Source organism: Ooceraea biroi, chromosome 14 (assembly GCF_003672135.1).
Source record: "Ooceraea biroi isolate clonal line C1 chromosome 14, Obir_v5.4, whole genome shotgun sequence".
Lineage (NCBI taxonomy): Eukaryota > Metazoa > Arthropoda > Insecta > Hymenoptera > Formicidae > Ooceraea > Ooceraea biroi.
Genome location: NC_039519.1, coordinates 6545777 through 6564732, shown reverse-complemented (window position 1 = coordinate 6564732; position 18956 = coordinate 6545777).

Sequence of the window (18956 nt, the reverse complement as noted above, 5' to 3'; positions counted from 1 at the left end):
AAGAGATAGAGAAAGAGAGACTAAGATAGGTCTTGCATTAGAATTCGTACTTAACGATCTTTTGCACGTTTCGGTGAAGAATGCGCGACTTCTCGATTGCAGGAGCACCGGCGATGTATAGGTATAGCCGTTTTATGTAGATGGGCATACGCAGACCCTAGTGTTGCATGTACCATAGAATTTCTATCTGGTGAGGCGATTCTGCTTTCTTGTTCGGGTTCTGTCTCTCTGAGATGCTTATGCAGATAAGCGGAGATGGTCCACTAATCCTATCGCGAATCTGGGAATTAAGGAACAAGGGAATTCGTAGGTAGACACAATTAACTGACGCTATGTATTCTGCACATCTTACAAGGCGATTACATAATACTAAATTAAAAATAAGAGATGTTTAAAGGAAGAAACGCCAATTAATTTTATGCAGAAATTACAGTTAATCTAATTGCGATATAAAAAAGGATTTTATTCGGTTATCAAGTATTCTAAACTGATTTTACCGAATTTAAAAATGTTCTCTTGCTATAAATATCCCATTAGCTCCACGACAAACTTCCCATTAGCACCGGACAAACTTGAAGCTTTAGCAGTAATAATGTGCAATTTTAAAGCGTATTCCAATCACATAACTTGTGGTTCGAGATTAGAACAAACGGATTCCATTTGTACACTCCGCATCGTGACATTAGTCCGCACACCCATCGACCAAGTCGTTAAGTGATTCGGCTAATTGCGTTGTACCCGTGACTCGGTCCTTTGCCTTTAATCACCGTCTAATCGCCGTCCGCTAATTATTCGCGGCTCGATTAAAGAAGGTAACCTGGGATCGACCAGAATATCGACTCACTCCCATAGTTTCTCGCCGAGAAAGTAACACATAGGGAAGCAGATTTCTTTATTTCCACTACCGTCATTCTTTTATACAGGGTGAGGCACCTAAAACAGGCCACCGGAATATCTTGGCTGTTATTGGTGATAGAAAAAAAATGTGTCGGATCAAACTTGCATGGTTTCGAGGGACACATAATTTGTTCTAAATAGTTTTTTATTAGGTGGACGCGTAGAGGTCATATGAAGGTCAACTTCATTTTTTTAAATGGTATGATATGTTTTTTTACGTACCATCTAGTAGAACGTTTGAAGATGCGCACATTGATCTACGGGTCAAAATCATTCAAGGTCACTGAAGGCCAACTGCAAGGGAAAATAATTTACTTTATATTGCCTAGAGCTCTCTGCTATTAAAAATACTGTAAACTCAGAAATGAAAAAGTTCTAGCCCTTAGAAATTTTTTCTTCTTCCGCGAAGTTCTGAGTTGTTGTTATCATTATTTTTTATATTGCCTAGAGTTCTCTGCTATTGAAAATACCGTAAACTCAGAAATGAAAAAGTTCTAGCACTTAGAAATTTTTGGCCTTCAGTGACCTTGAATGATTTTGACCCGTTTTTTTTTCTATCACCAATAACAGCCGAGATATTCAGGTGGTCTGTTTTAGATGCCTCACCCTGTATAAGTATGAGAATAAGTCGAAGTAGTACTGACGTAATAACAATCTTGTATTCAACTTTCTAACTTGATCCATTACTGTCTTTTATGAAACAGATACATCAAACTAATCATTCTACTGATTTGATGACATTGCAGCTGACGTCCACATGCAAATACCATATTTTCCGATGTTTTCTCATGTTCCTTATGATTTTTACCAAGGAAGGTAGAGAAGCAGGGTGGCGGATATAATAATGCAATTAATGTCGTCGTGATACCTTCGCGAATAATGGCGGGGTGACTCCTTTGATACCCGAAGTCGTGTACGTAGAAAAGAGTAGCTCGAAACAATACGAGCGTTCTTGTTTCATACACGGCGCGACGCCATAAATCGCGGCGCGAGGCGTGCCTTATTTTTAATCGGGATTTAATTTAGCTGTGCCATGCCTTTGTGCGCGCACGCCGACGCCATGAGGTGGAGGCGGCTCACGCTCGTTACTTGTTTTGAGCGGCGAGCACAACTCGCGGGCCGATTCGACCGCTCGAAATCGCAGTAAATATAAGAAGCCCTTAACCGCATCCCGCACATGCACATAACCGAGGCAGATAATAAATAAATGGACAGGAAGTATTATGAGCTAAAAAAACTGTCCCGACTCGATAATTTATTGATTTTCAGGACTCTTCGGGCAATAAAATTTAATGGTTCTGTAAAGGAGAACATAAAAGATAACCATCTGGAATGTTTTCCCGCGATAACACGCGAATAATTGTCCTAATCGTAAAACTTGTTGTTTAAGAAGAAACACAGCGCGTTACGATGCGCGATGTTAATTTTTGGTTTATTTCTCGTTTGATTCCATCTCAATCCCGCACGTGAATTATAACGCGTAGCTCGGGCACGATCGAGTAACATTCATGTTGACAACTCTCCATCAGCGCATTTAATTTACAAATTAACAATCTTCGGCCACACGGCATCTCTGCGGAATTTATTATTGCACGAACGTTTTATAATTTACGCGCGGCATTTTGAAGTCGCCGAACTTCCCGATTCGCAAGAAGATTGGCCGAGCAGACGGGCTGACAAACAAAGGATTACCATTACTCATCCGTCACTCGAAACCTGTACAAACGGAATCGTTCGTTAAGATTCTCCTAAGTGCGTATCGATCGGGCGTATATAATTAAACGGCGCGCGCCGTTGATCGTCATCCACGATAGGCGAATGAAAAAATCCTTGAATGCCCGAGCGGGGCTGTTTCGGGCTGTCTCCTGACAGGCGGTTAAATCATCGGTCGCGACTCCCCGGCGGATATATCTGCAAAACAAAAATCTTGACGGGCGAGTGTCAACAGAACGATAGCCTTCGTCGTAGGCGCGAACGCGGGAGGCGATTAGCATTTCTCATTTGCATATTGACGGGATTTCTAAAAGTTATGAATATTTTACGGCACCGTCGGGCGTTTCCGCGCGTTCCTCCGCGCGGAACCACCGCCGGCGGCGATCACGGTGACGGCCGTGGCAAAAACGCCGCCATTATTGCCGCCGTTACGCCGGTCCATTAATTGCCGCGCGCCAACATCCGGGGTGGACATTACTGCCGGCCGATTGCTTTATTGCGCTCGCCTATCAGCGTGCATTGCGTGCGAGGAGAAAGTATTTATCTAACGCGTCCGGCGCGACGTATTCGCGGCAATGCCGACGACCAATCACGGCCCGCTTCCGGGCGGATATCATCCGTGGCCCGCTGTCGTCGCCGTCACCGCCGTCGCCGCACGCGTTTTAATATATGCACGCGGCGAATGATAAGGTCGAATCCTCCGGCTGAAAGGACGCACGCACCTACGCGCGTACTGATAAGAAAACGGAGATACCGGCGGAGCGTTTACGTTGAGAGCCGGACCGCGAGATGCCGTTAACATACACTTTACGACGCACCAGAGACAAATTTTCAATTTTCACTCGAATGAAATTGTTTATTCGAAAATTTAATTTATGTACAATCGAGGATAATTGTTCCAGGTGAACTATTCTGGTTTCTGTACTAAATGTTGTGTGCATATCATTATTATTTTTACACGAATTAACAGTATTAATGTCGACACATGGTCTACAGTAGATTCTTTTAAATATTATTAATCGCGCAAGAAATTATTTTTATTGCGTTAAATAGATTTTCTTATTGTTTAACGTATCTTTATTCGTTATTTTTCGCATTTAACATGAAGCATCACCATTTTTCTAATATGAAGAAACAACGGAACGCAATCTTCAAGTTTTAACCGAACTGGTGATAGAAAAAATTGTCATCTTGGGGTAAAACTTAAGATCGGCGCGCGGTCGCGATTAAACGCGACTTACTCGCACGCACTCGCAGTGCATAAAGTTACAAGCCAGCAATCAATGTCGCGATTGCCGATAGTCTCGGGGAATTTCATTATCACGATCGTAAAGCGGCCATTATTTCGAAAAGTTCGGCGACGCGGCGGCAAATGAAGTCGTTGGAAATGGCGATATTTATGCGCGGACGCGGCGCTACCAGAAGCGGGAAACGATAATAATTGACGGCGGGCTTCGACGGTGGGCGAAATACGTCGCGCGAAAGACCGATAGCGATTTATCGGGCTGGAAAGATCGACGGCAGCGCGCGTACCTTGCCGATGTTTTCGTCGTGTTATTAAAACCGTGCGTGAATTATGCGCGCGACATTAACGAGCGCCCGCAGCAAAGCGATCGGATCGAGATCCCGCCAGCTAAGAACAATCGGAATAATGATCGAGCACTCGGAGTCGTTTCAATGTGAAATATACCGGGCAACCTGATCACCACCGTAGTATGGTCTCCGTACAGTTCTTAAATTCGATGTTATATACAGGGTGTTTCCTCTAACTGTAGCACTTAGAATATCTCTGCTTCCTTTGATGATATAAAAAAAGTCAAAGGACGAAAATTGTTCGATTCAAAGAGACTAGTACTCTGGTAAGAAAATTATTTTTTTAATGTCACCTTTCACAAGATATCAAGGTCATGAACTTTTTTTTAAACGAGATGGTATATTTTCCTTAACGAAATGATGTAGCTTGTAAAAAAACAAATTCAACCATACAGAATATGTTGACCTTCAAATGACTTTGAACCACAAAAATCACGTTTAGGAAAAGAAACTCTATTTATTGTACGTATAACTACAAAGATGTACTTTTTTTACAGATGTTCGAAATGATCACCGTTTACTTCGATACACTTTCGAATTCGATGAATAAACGATTGTTTTACGTTTTTGAGAGATTCCGGAGTAATTGCGGTGCACGCACGCTGAATTCTTTCTCGCATATCTTCAGGTGTTGTCGGAATATCGCGATAAACTGCATTTTTTAGGTGTCCCCAAAGAAAAAAATCAAGAGGCGTAAGATCTGGTGATCGAGCCGGCCAAGAAATTCTTCCACCACGTCCAATCCAGCGATCAGGCGAAACACCCTGTATATTGTACAACTAAAAGAAATATCGACGAAACTAAAAAGCGTTCGGTGAGATACAGACGATCGCGGCGATCCCATTACTTTGCTTTCCGCAAGGAGTTATTGTACGCTGAAGAGAGTTAATCTTAATCAAAGTCGGGATACCTTATGTAAGATTATTTGGTAAAAAGTATAAAGAAACATAAAGAAAAGTTGTTATTATTTCGAAAACTCGCAATAAAATCTGTCTTCTTGCAGATGAGGATGTATACTTCTCCCTCTGTGATTCCTCTTACATACGTACAACTTGAACAGTTTCCGTGATATGTGATTTCTTTATGCTGTTTCATGCAAAGCATCTATATTGCGAGATATGTGTCAATGGGATGGAAATACAGTTTCAAAACAACCAATCTTTCATTTTTGCGCTAGCACAGATGTTTTGCATCGATATTTAGATAAAAAAAAAGAAACTTTTCATGAGGACGTTGGCGACTATTAGTTTCTGGGGGAAAAAGGAAAGCGATAAGCGATGTTATGAGGTATTGCCACCGGCGAACGATTTCGCGCAAAAATACATGGATTGAAAAGTCCTCGACCTTTGACTTTTCGCAGCATACGTAAACTAGTGGCTTCTTATGCAATGCCTGATGTGTAAATTGCAGAACGTACATAATTCAACATAATGAACGTTTCGCGTTAAATGCTATGATTGTGTGATCAATTCTAATAAGTTTAGTGATAAATTCATGTTGAAAATTGCCGACAGGACTTTCTCTCTACTTTCTATTCAAATCCTCGCAACAATGGACCACTCGTTTTGATGAATAAAGATAAGTCAAGTGGCAATTAGACTTGCACGCACAAGGAACGGCACAATATATAAAGGCTTAAAGTTTCCAGCACACGTGGTATCCATGATAGTGGACATATCTAGAGAAATGACAAATGTATACATGTGTTCATGTGTTGGTGCGCGTCCAAACGACAAATAAACGAGCTAGCCGTTAGCGTTTTAACACGCTTCCTACCATCATCGAGGAAAATCAGCCTAGATGCAAGGCCCGATTAGACTCACACTTATAACAATTTATGTCGCGGGGAAACAGCGGGGAGAATAAATGATCATCCCACCGGGCACCTGCCGAAGTCTTTCCATCATTAAGGAGCCCGTTTCGCGGATTAGCACGCGACACGATCGCCGCCGATGGACGCGCAAGCGGATCCATTTCCGCCGCGCGCGCCGGCGACCGCGCGTTTACGAAATGCCGAAACGCCGCGAGCGTTGGAGAGAAATCTGAGAAGCGGGATGCTAAGCGCGTCGAATCGAGCCGCGGATAGTGTAGCAATCGAAACTCGTTTTTCTAAAAATAATTCCTGACACGATGGACGGAGCGTTGGCGGCGGCGTCGCGCAGCGAGCGAGCGACGACCGTCGCCGCGGCGCGGATCGCCCTTCATCCAGGAATTCCTCCTCAGGTAGTCACAGACAGAAGAGATAGGTCACGGTGGTGCGGAGGAGCGCGCGGGTGTTGCAGGCTGCACACACAACTCGGAGCTCCTTTTTCTCGGAGGGCGGAGCGCTGTCCATCTACCTGGCCGCGACCGAGGGCACAAACGCGAGGCATTCTAATAATAACCTATGGGAACTCCGTTCAAAAGCGTGCCGGGGGGAGGAGGAGAAGAGAGGAATAGATAGGAATAGGCAGATAGAGAAAGAGAGACGGGGTAGTCGAATCGGCAGAGAGCGGCAAGGGGCGACGTACGAGAGGAATTAGAGGGGCTTAGCTTCGCGGAGCCTATTATGAGCGCAGCGGGTGTGGGTGGACACACCGATTGTGGCACAGACGAATCGACGGAGAAGCCAAGGCGAGAGATGGAGCGAAACGAGTGGACGAGGGAGGAGGAGAGAAACACCCGAACGGATTCGGGCATTTTTCTCTCGATTTCGAGCGCGCGGCTCAACCGTCGCTGAAAGCCGCCTGTCGATATTTAATGCGATAATGTCCCGTCGCGTGTGACCGAACGTCCCTCCGCCGACTCCGACGAACTGCTCCGACTTGACTGACTGATGTCCGACGCGTCGTCGCCCGACGGTATAGCTGACAATCTTCCTCTCGAAGAGCCCTCGAAGGGAAGCTGCCGGGGTGGGCGCGCTGTCGAATTGTTTCCCCCCAACGTTGACAATAGGCCCGCTCACCTGGAGAAGCTGCGGCGATAAGTATAAGGGAAGCCGATTCACGCAGGAATAATGATTACATAAGTTTTCGGAAACCACAGGAAATGCAATATTGTCGGGTCTTCCTTTGTTTTCCGAGACACATTTTTCACACAGGATGCCGATCGTCGGATACCTGCAAAGGGAAATAGCAATCAGGCAGGAATTTTGTAAAGGTTCCCAGCTAAGCGTCGCTCCAATTTAACGTGCATGAAACATACGTACACTATACATATAATTCTTAAAATCTTCCAATACTATATACAAGTGTCCAATGAATTACCTGTGATTTGACTTCAAAGTAACGTTTACGATACAACGTTACATTATAATTTCGATCAATGCGTCTCTATCTGCAAGAGATCATCTTCGCAGCAACAAGGTTCATCAGTTAGGAGGCTCATGCAAAGTGCACGTGGAGGATCGTGTCGCGAAAGCGTGCAGCGAAAGCGTGCAGCGATAGTTCGTCTTCTCCGAGAGCCAAGTGGTTTTTACCCGTTTAAGTGGGCCACGATCGCGGGGCGGAAAGGGCCGCACGGGACGTGTGAGGTTTTAAAGAATGGTTTCCCGTGGCGCATCAGTCTTCCGCGCCGGTTAAGGCCTCTCCTCGTCGTTTTATCGGCCGTGTTTACACCGGCACCGGATGAATCTCTTTCGGAGAGAAGTTTGCCGGCGTGTCCGCGCTGGAGAAGAACGATCGTCTTACCGCGGCCAGATAACTCACCTGTCCAGCCGCGTCAAAACAAAGGATCGTGTCGCAGACGCATCAGGTCCGTGCAAAAAGCGTAGTTTTCGGGAGCGACCACTTTAAGCGGCGTTGGCAAATGGCACCGTTGCACCATTGAGCACACCAGGCTTTTTAAGCTCATCGATGTGTCTTTATCAGTGACCAGTTTTGATTCTCTAGGGACGTGTGTTTCCTTCGGGAAGCTTTTCGAATTTTTACAGTATGACTTTTTCTTAGTGGAGTAATAGCTCTTGCATTCTGAACCAAAGCCTGTCACATCTATGAAAGAAAAATCACATTATTAATAGGTGTCGTTATATAGTTAAAAGATGTAATAAAAAGCGCGAGTAACTCATTGCAAAATATTCGACATAGAAATACTTTAACAAAAATTGTAATTTTGCATTCTGGCGGATACGATGGAGGCACGGAATCTTGCAATTTGCACATTTAACGCAAAACTGTACATAAATCGGGCGGATTAATTGACATCGCAGACACAGTGAGAATTTTTCCACGAATGACGAAGAATGCGTTTGGTATGCACGTATCTGATGTCGAAAGCCGCTGTCATCGATAGACGAAACACTCGAGAGTGGTCCGGGCCGTAACCGCGGTTACTTGCACCGCCATAACTCACCCTCGCATAATTACGGGGTGCTCGCCCGTTCCCTTCTTCCTCTTTCCTTTTCTCTCTCTCTCTCTCTCTCTTTCTCTTTAGACTTCTTTTCCCTCGACTTTACGGGCGGCTTATAAATCGTGGCTGCACGGCAAGCAGGTATAGGGCGCGTGTCACCTGTCCCAAGATATCTCGTAAATAACAGAAATAACATCTTAACCGATACATGATACGGGCGAGAGATACTCTCATTGCGCGCCACTCGACAGACAGCATGATGATGACCGATAGATGCGTCCGACGTTTCTTGGCGTTCCGGGCAAAGATCAACGTGTTGGATGCGCAGCTGATAATGAACAACGTGTTTAGCAGACGGTTTAATGCATTTCTTCGATATACGCGTCAACTGTAATCGCCTTTGCTTTCGTAACTGTTCGTCAACTGTTGAAACTACCGTCTAGTTGAAAAAGTCTACGCAAATGAATTTTTGTAAGTCAATGTTCTTTGTTTCTCAAATAAAGCGGATTAGCGCTTAATTCAACGTTAAGGAAAATCTAGGGTCGTTACGAATGTGTCTCCACGAGATGTACTGCGAGATGCCTGGTGCCTTTTGCGCGAGCAAAATTATTACTGTACAAGTAACAATAATGTCGCGTCTCTCAGTTACGGTTTCTTATCACGTGACTCATTTCTTCCGGTATTGTTCTAAGACGGGAAGAAGGAGAAAACGCTACAGCTCGAATCGCGAGTAATTAACTTCGCCGCGTTCGTTCGCGACTCGATTTCGTGGCGTCAGGCCGGATAATCAATAACGCCATAACGAGACGGCAAGCGTAAGATTGAAACGTTTCGCCGTCACGATCGCGCGCCTACTCGGGAAAGAGAAAAGGAGAAAGAAAGAAAGAGAGAGCAGGCCAGACGCGCTCTCTCGACAAACGACTCTGTCAGATCGATGGATCAGTAAATGCCGCGTCGGATTGTTTAGCGGAGGACCGGCTTGCTCTCGATAACTGCCACGCACTCCAGTCAGGATGAGTCCGCGTCTTTTGAGATCCTCAAAATGAAGAGAGAAAAAAGAGCGCGGAGAAAGAGAGAAAGACAGAGAAAGATAGGCGCTAAGTGGTCGCCGAATACGGGTCAAACGTTTTCAAATAGAAGCTGCTCGTAGTTCTTCCAAGGGATCGGCCTGTCCCTCCGGATCGAGATTTCTGATCGTGATACCGTTCTTCTGCCCCCCTGCAGTCCCCTTAAAAGTTCCCTGAAGACGCTGCTCCGAATTTTCGCCGGGTCAAGCGCTCACGTGCTCAGAACTGCATTAAGGATACATCGCGTTAGACAGTGCGGTAACAGGAATAGACCGGCGAGATAATATGAATATCTTGCGGGAGGGGGAGAAAAACAAGTTATCAGATAAGTCACTTAACGCAGTAAATTAACGGCGCTTCGTATTAATGTACGGACGCGAGATAACGGGGTGATGTAGAACTTTGTCGATCCGCGCTGCCTGGTACCCGGATCGATCGGGTCCAAGTGATAACGCGTCCCGCGCGGCACGCAACAATTTCGCACGACACGCGTGTTACGGATCGCGCACGCCTTACACGTCCCAGGAACTCGAAAAGAGCGCGATAGCGTTTGTTACTCCCCCGTCACCTTGCCGCGCGTAGAAATTCTATGCATTTGCAAGTGACGACGGGGACATGCAGCCGAGATGCGGATTCCCGGCGTGTCATCGCCTGGCAGTATTATACAGGATATGTGTGTGCGTATGTTTGTACAAAAGAGCCACCGACGTTCGATTTTTCGTTCCTGACAGAGAGAGAGAGAGAGAAAATTCCCTAATTTCCTCGGGAATTTCACTTCCATGGCAGATGCGGTATTTTCAAAAAGCGTCAATTTAAAACTATCTTTCGTTTGCTTTTGTTTCTAAGCGTGCCTTTGCTTTATGCTATCGATACGAAAGCAATTTTCAGATTACGATGTTTATCGCCTCTTTAGTGTTAAACTCTCGATCGAGAGATACCGATAGACGGATTCGCGATCTGTGATTCGTATCGTCAGATGCGCGGACTCTATCCGGGACATTCGCGTTGGTGGCCGTGCCACAGAATCAGGTAATTCGGCCTTTTGAGAAAATGTATGGCCTCGATCTTACCTGGAACGCATCTAACTGGCCTGCGTGGCCGGTGCAGGAGATAAGGTAGCCTCCATGGAGGGACATTACCATCGCCAGAAACGGAGAGACTGAATCGAGGCGAAGGAAGCTCTGATGTCACCTCCTCTTTCTTTCCCCGCCTCGTTACCTCCTTTCCCACGATGTCCTGCTCCTCCTTATGGACCATCTTAATCGCTTTGACAGCGGCCGAGCACCGTAATGAGAGACGCGGCTCGCATGCTGAGTGGTCCTCAGTCACGCATCAGGATTCAAATCTCGCAGTACGTGTGAACAATAACTCGCCGATCGATCGTCCGTCATTTTCCATCGTAACTTGTATACTTGCGTCCTCATGAACTTTCCGACCGCACATTCTGGGATCTACCTCGTGATTTCAGAATTCTACGATCGCGTACTCATAGAAAAAAAACGAAGATCTCTTGTCATTGGCGAAGAGTCAATCGAAACGTATTGAATTTATAATTGCATTTAATCCTGCAGCGTATAATCTTGTATTAACGAGATCTGAAACACATATTTGCATCGCCAATTGTGATTGGGATTACAAGATTACGAGGAAAGATTTTCAAGACAAGTTCATTAAGGAAAATAATCTTATCCATCTAAACTCGTATCTGCGTACACATAAGTCTTAGTTGAGACGTTATTTTCATAATATTATAATCATCTGAAACATCAGTTAGCAACGACACACGATAATAACCCGTTTCCGTGAATAAAACTCCACGAGAGCGATATTCTCCCTAGTAGAATCATTCAGAAGCGCACTCGGGGAATGCAAACAGTAAAAATCAAGATTTATTCGACGATAGCAGGCGCGATTTGGACAACAAAATATTAAATGTATAATCATGAATGACGCACGTAATTAATAATATAATGAATGCAAGCAGCCTCTGAAGTTGCGCAAAACGAATGAAACATTTTATCGTAAAGATTGTAAAAGCCATTCCGTGTATCGCGTGACTCACCTTGTGCAACTGCCGGGCGTATACGAAAGACTTGCATCGAATTAACTCTGAACTCACCGATCAAACATCTTCGAGATGAATGTGGCTGGTGCAGTAGGCTTTTCGGCGACCGGTCGGCCGGTACGATGCATCATCTCTCTGGTGACTCTTCCTTTCCATCTTGGTCGCCGTCGATCTCTCGCCTCGGCCCGCCCGGGTCGCCTCGATACGGGAGGAGGAAGAAGAGATCTTCTCTGATACCCCCGGCGACCCCAACCCTCCTGCATGTGCGCAGCCGGCCTGCCAGTCATCCGTGGGGGTTTAGTCACACTGGAATTTGTCGGAGGATATTCTGTGGCCCTCTCGTCCCTTTACCCGATCAGAACGCGCGCCCGTCGTCGTCGTCGTCCACGGTTTGCTACGCGCGCGAGATGGAGATGCCTCTCACGAGAGACGAAGAATTTCTTGTCAGGCACGAATCGACGTGGATAAACGTACAGAGTCATCGACATCTGGCACTTTTCTAGCACACGCGATTAGAGAATTAGAAAAGTGCGAAATTTGCCTTAAATGAGCGGTTGCATGTCTGATGATTAATTTATTATAATGAGAACACGTGCACGGATATCGTTCTGACGTATAGATAATTTTCTGCGGTAAAAACCGTACAACACACACGCACGCGCTCGTTCGATGTTACGTTAGCCGTAATGAAGCAAACATTACACGTCCGCTGATAAGATACATCATTGCGCCAGTTTCTTAATCTAGCCATGACGATGCGTGAAATAAATCAACGCGATTCAATCACCCCAAGATGCCGTTGCCAGTCATTCGCATTGTCCCTTTTCATCGATTAACTTTAATCTCATAAAAGATTCACCTATAAAACAAATTACTTGAATATTTAAAAAAGTATTTAAAAGAGAAATTTTTTTACGAAAATCGTAGCTCGATATACATTGTGTCCTCGAGCGACTTATTTTAACTCGGTTTCCAGGAGTCACCGTTGTAGCGTTTATCCTATTCGCTTATCGTGCTTACTTTCGCACCCGGCGCACGATTACAGGCACGATGGTGCAATGAGAAATTCAGTTTCATAAGCGAGGGTAGCGACGCTTAATGACGAGATCAGATTTCCACCTTCATTTCGGATGGTAATTTATGCCGCGCGCAGAACTCGCACGTCGCTAAGACGCCCACGTAACTTCGTTGCCTGTCTATCACTATTATCGCTAACACGAGGAGAGCGTGCGGGCAGTTCTCTCTCGCTCTCTTTCGACTAGATTCGCTTCTTCTTCCCGTAAAACATGTTGCGCACCGATAATCACTCGATACCTACATCGGATTTTTACCGTTTCTATCGATAATTATCGACAGTCTAATCAGCCTCATTTGTCATGCCATTTATTTTTACAGTTATATAATCTTAGCAGCGTCTTTCGATATTTCAAGTAAACGAAGAATGAGACGAATTAAGATTGTCAATCTTTTTACATCGTTATCGAAAGTTCTATTTTATTTAACGAAAAGTATCTAAGTAAACATGTTTGAGCAGAACAGTTAGCAGGCGGATGGTACTTTTTACGAGTAATTTCAGAAATCTTGCCTGCAACAAAATACTTTCACGTTTAATGGTTGAACGCAATTGTCCGCTTGATGTACTCGCAATACGCGGGAGAGTCGAACATTCGCTACGTCGCGGAACCATCGGAGATAAATCTGCACCCGTCGGGCACTCGATTCGTTCGACGCAATGACTCTCGGAACTCTGACTCGGTCTGACAAACATTGTCGAGAAATTTTATAGATGTTTGATGAACAGAAATAAAAAAAAAAAACAAAAATTAATAACACTTCAGTCGCTAGTCGTTAGACAAAGCGCTCGGCTTAATGCAAGAGGAAAGGGTACGGTGATTTTACGGAGCGAATAACACAATACTAGTGCAAGCGAATGATTACAACAAATGATTACGTTGAGATGATTTTGAGGCAATTCTAGACAAAGCAGAATCTCAAACGCGATTTTAGCTATATGCATATTTTAGATCCTGCTTGCTCATTAGGACTTTTGTTAGAATTAGGATATCGATTATATGCAATCGCGAGTATACGATGAAAGCACGAGACGAAATCTCACTCGTCAGACTTTGGAAGGCTTGTCTTAATTCCCGGGAAATAGGTATTTCCGGAGATGATCGATTCGCGCGCTGAGAAGTGCCGCCCGTTTTGGTATAGCGGTGCTGGTATATCGCCGGCGCGATTATTTCACTTTCGTAGCAGAAAAGAGAGCTCTGTCCGATCGCATCGCGCGATGCGATCTTGCAGAGGGAAAGGGCCTCCTCGCTCGGCTCGGTGCGATAGGTGCGCGCGCGTAGCCCGCAAGGGCGGACTACCGGTTTAATGGGGCGCGGATGTGCGTTCGTAGGGGTGTCGCATTCACCAGGGTGATCGATCACGGGTTATCCACCCTTAGTCTGTTATAATGCGCCGCACACCGTACACACACGTTAGGTACCTAGCCGCCTACCACGCGCGGTGCCCCATGATGCCTAACTCGGCCTTTCTTTCGGCCTCTGAGGCGCGCTCGACGATAAATTGCATAGTTCGGTATTAATACAGCGGCGAGATTCCGATAACTTCAGCGCCCTGATGCGAAGGTAGTTCAAAGATGATCTTTCGCGCTTGCGACATTGTCACGTGTCTCGATAGGAATTCATCAAACTGATGGTCCGCACGGTCAATATGATACATATTTAATGTTCAATTGGGGTTTTGACACTGCGTGCCATCACCTTGGGTGATTAATTGCCGCACCAATCGATCAACATTACTTAAGATTCAATTTCCTGATTATTATTTATATTTGCATTCGATGTAAGTTCCGGTGACTCATGTAAATTTTCGCTCTTGATACGAGCGGGACTGTTCGTACAATTTGCATGATCTCCGTGAGCGATCTACGAAGCGATCGATTCTGCGTGAATCGCGCGCCGTGACGGATAAAACACTCGTGTTCGTTACCGCGTGCTTCCGACTGGATCGTTGGTTTATTAACAGATCTCTTTTTTCTCACGACCGGTTATTCCAAGTTGCACGAGTGGCGACCCTCCAAGAACTATAAACAAGCGAGGCGGAGAGTGCACGTACACGACGCAGTCCCGTAAAAACAAGCGTCCACGCGGCCGAGGGCACTGGGGAATTTGGTAATTCGAGAGCCTTAATCGGATCGGTATTGCGTTTCGCAGATCCGACAATAAGACCCCTGCACACGAGCGGTTTTCTCTCGCCGCGCGATTATTTTGCCACGACTGCAGGGTAGTCGTCGATTTTCGATAGAATGTACTAATTTCTATACGGAGGACGCCTCCTGATTCAGTCGATTGCGATCGACAGTTTGTTGCTTTTCTATTTGAAATTTCCTGCCGTAAACGTAAAATTATGCATTATTGTTAGACTGATAACACGTTTAACGTTGCTTGATTTTGACAAAAATTCGAGTTTTGTGCACATTTTCGTCTTCGTCGACTTAATCTTCATTGTGATAATTGTAAATTTGCAAATTAGATAATTAGAAGAAAATTTTTCTAAAAGGAAACTAGTGCACTGTATATGAGAGTCGGCGGGCATATGCATTTTCTTAAGCGCAAATGTGATGAAGGCAACGTGCAATTACCTTCAGTGAACTGTCTGTAGCGAAAGTGTAAGCCGTTCTATTGTTCGTATGAATACTCGCCATAAATTCCACAGCATGTACAATTAACTCGATCGTATCTTGAGGAATGTTAATTTCCGAACGCCGAAAATGGAAAAAGTTAAATGGATTATACACAACTGGGATCCTTGAGATTCGAGACTTATTTAATCCAAGAGAGATTCGCTTAAATCCGGATTAGTTCAATCTTAATTAAGTTGAGGTGTTTTTTTGGCATCGATGATGATCGTATCTTTTACAAATCTGTTATATGCAGAACAATTAAAGGATTGAAAGCCGCTCGGAACAATTTATTAAACTGTTAAACTAGAAACACTTTTTAAAAAATTCGTTTTGGTTTTACAGTTACTGCAGTAGCAAAAATTTATTGTTTTATTTGTATAGGTACAAAAATAAAAGGCAGAGAGGAAATATTCTTTCCTACACTTATACGTTTTTAAATATATAAAATATTAGATCTATAAATTTTTAAAATATAAATAAAAGACAAACACAGACAATAAGGGGGAATATACATTTTTTATACATATTAATTAATCCTTGCTTCCTGGATATATACCTTTTTCACGTTTCTTTAATACAGTTATTGAGTCGACATTTTTTATATTTGTGTATCCTTCTCTTTGAATAAAGAAAGAACTCTTGAATAAGAAGGAATTTCCAGAAAACGCTGTATTAGAATTTCCAGAAAACTGTATAAGAAATCTGCTGCAAGAACAAGAAAGCTGGACTTCTGCTAAGTACTTTCATAAATTTCGCCCTTGCTTCTCAGAACAAGGGAACTCGGTTCGTACTATCGTTCGTACTATTCCGGCGAACGGCCCAAATTAAACTCGCAAATAAAGATCCTCCACACGGTAAGCCCGCGGAGCCCCCGCGGAAGACGAACAATCGGGGTACATCGCGTACGTACACGTTTCGTCCTGGCTCCGTCCGGCTTAACTGTACAGACTTTGACATTGTTGCGCCCAGCAGCACAATGGAGGAGACAGTAGGGGACTTTCGCAGAATTACGCACGAACAGTGAACGGGTTAGGTCGCGGGGTCATTGTATCATTTCTCTCATCCCTATGTTCTACCTCAAAACGCGCTCATTCGAGACGCCTTCCATTCTAATATAACTCCATTTTCATAAACACGAGTCACAGTTGCGCAACTCTGGCTGATTTGGATACCGCTAGCACTCAAGTTTATAACCGAATCGTGGCTGCGCTCGTCGTGTTTGGCCGTGACACGTGAGCGCGATCAACCTGTCGATCGAAACCGCTCCTTGTAACGTTGCCATGCATGTAGCTAGTAAGGAGATATCGAAGAACATATCACGCTTACTTTCATAGCAAAAGATGACAGGGAAGCTGTACGAGCAACTTGCCCATTTGCAACAAATCAATAAGTCTCACGAGTTTTCGGTGAAAATTTGAAAGACTTATGGAATACACAGGCAAACATGGTAGAAATACAAAGATTTTACGTCAGTTGCAACATTTGAAAATTATTGACTTTGTGACGTAACTATTTGCCTTTAATTCCTCGTACAGTTGCTGTTATATTCTTTTCAATATTCTTTATAAACGTTACTTTCTGTGCTTTATTTGATCGCATAAATCGTGTTCTCTCAGTCGCAAAGCACGTGGACTCACGGAAAAGTAGCGAGGGTGGCAGCTTTTCCGGCTCCGGCTTTATCGAATTTTTCGTAGAGCCACTTAGATAATTTACAGACAGGCAGGCAGGGAACTTACGTAAGAATCGATCATTCTCCTCTACCGTGAGGAATTTAATGGTTCGTGGCTGGTTGTGTACAGTCGAGACAAAAGAGAGAGACCGACTAGAAGCATCATTTTGCTATTTTTATACCGCAAAGTATATTGTATAAATTTAGATGTCTTGGCTAATATCATAGGACTCAGAAACTGACACAAACATCGAGCTATGTGACAAATATGTTGTTCAGAAAGGAAAGAAGTAGGAGCAAAGAGACATAACAGTTTAGACGAGTCTTTGTCCGCCATCCAACCGATCGACAAGGTTTTCGAGAGAATTGTTTGTCAGTATCGAAACAAGTGACAAGTTGTTTTGTGACGAGTAATAAATAATTTTTGTAAGACAAGTCATTTGTGAGACTTCCTTCTTTCTGTTAAATTACGATTTTATTCATGTATGATCTGCGCCAGGTATCGGGTCATTTTATTGAGTTGCTGGCCAAGTTAGAAGATTTCGAATTTTCGTTAGAAAAACCGTTTCCAAGACAGACCAAGTGTGTCCAGCAGCAGATTTGGGAAAATCCAGGTTTCATTATCCATTCCGTCGACGGCGTCCAGTCCGATGCCGCCGCATCGATCGATTGCTGAACACGGATGTGTCAATTTGCGATATTATGCGGAACGCGGCGTGTAAACGCGCGTCGAGGACGACGACGAGGTAGACGCGCGAGGACGAGCATGGGGGTGGCGGCGGCGGCTGTGGCAGGAGGGTAGCTAGCAGGAGGGCGGGAAGCGCAGGATGAGAGAGTCATAAAATCGAGCGAAGTGAACGCCAGGAGGGAGACACTGAGTGATGTCGGTGACAGGCCGCCCGCCCTCCTCCACGTCCTCCTGCAACCGCCTCCTGTCGCTATTACTCACCGAACGCCGAATACCATTCAAAGTTCGAAACCGCACGTTCGCGACCCAATTTCTACGCGGAGTCAGCTGTTCGCTTCATTCAAAGCTCGATCGCGGCCGCCGCGGGCGCTTGGCGCGAAACGCCGAGCGAAATTATGAAAAAAAAGGGAAAGACTAGGATCGCGCGTATGCGGGCGCATCGCTGTCTATAACTTTGTTTTCGGTGTGCGTTACTTTCTCGGAATTGCTTCTACGCCAGACGAGGGTGCAATGATAATCGAGATTACCAATCTTTATATTTTCTTTGACAAATAACCATTATTATTAATTCTCTAATGTGATTATTTTGTAGAAAAGTAAATTAATTATTGACGTTGCAAATGATATTAACTGATACAAACGTGGAAATGCACACAGGCTAGGATATGTAGCATATACACATGTGCATATACGTGTACATGTATATGTACATCGTATTTCTTGAGCAGCAGAATATAGAAAAATATGTACAAAACAGTACTTCTGTTGCGATACACGTTACCTCTGCCCTGTATCGACAGTTTGATTGTGCGCTTCTATATAAAGAATTTACTTTACGCGACCAATATAAAGAAGATAATTACTGAGGGAAATCTCCGAGCAATGAGATCAATAAGATAAAATAGAATCTTACGGTTTTTCGATCTAACGCGTTCCGATTACACGGATTAAACATTTTAAACATAAAAATTGATAATTATCCAGTCATGAGCATCAATGATCCTGCGCGAATATTGTTGCGGAATGTGATTATGAATATACAGCGTCAAAGTCTCACGTTGTTAAGAACATGTTATGAGCACTCTCATTTTTAACAATTGTTAAATCGATTCGGCAATCATGTGATATTAACGTTCAAAGTTTACCAAAAAAGTAAAAGCACGTAATAATTTTCTACGATCCATCGGAGGATCTTTGCATGACCGTTGCCGTCCGACGGCAGGCGCGAGGAAAAGAATTTAATT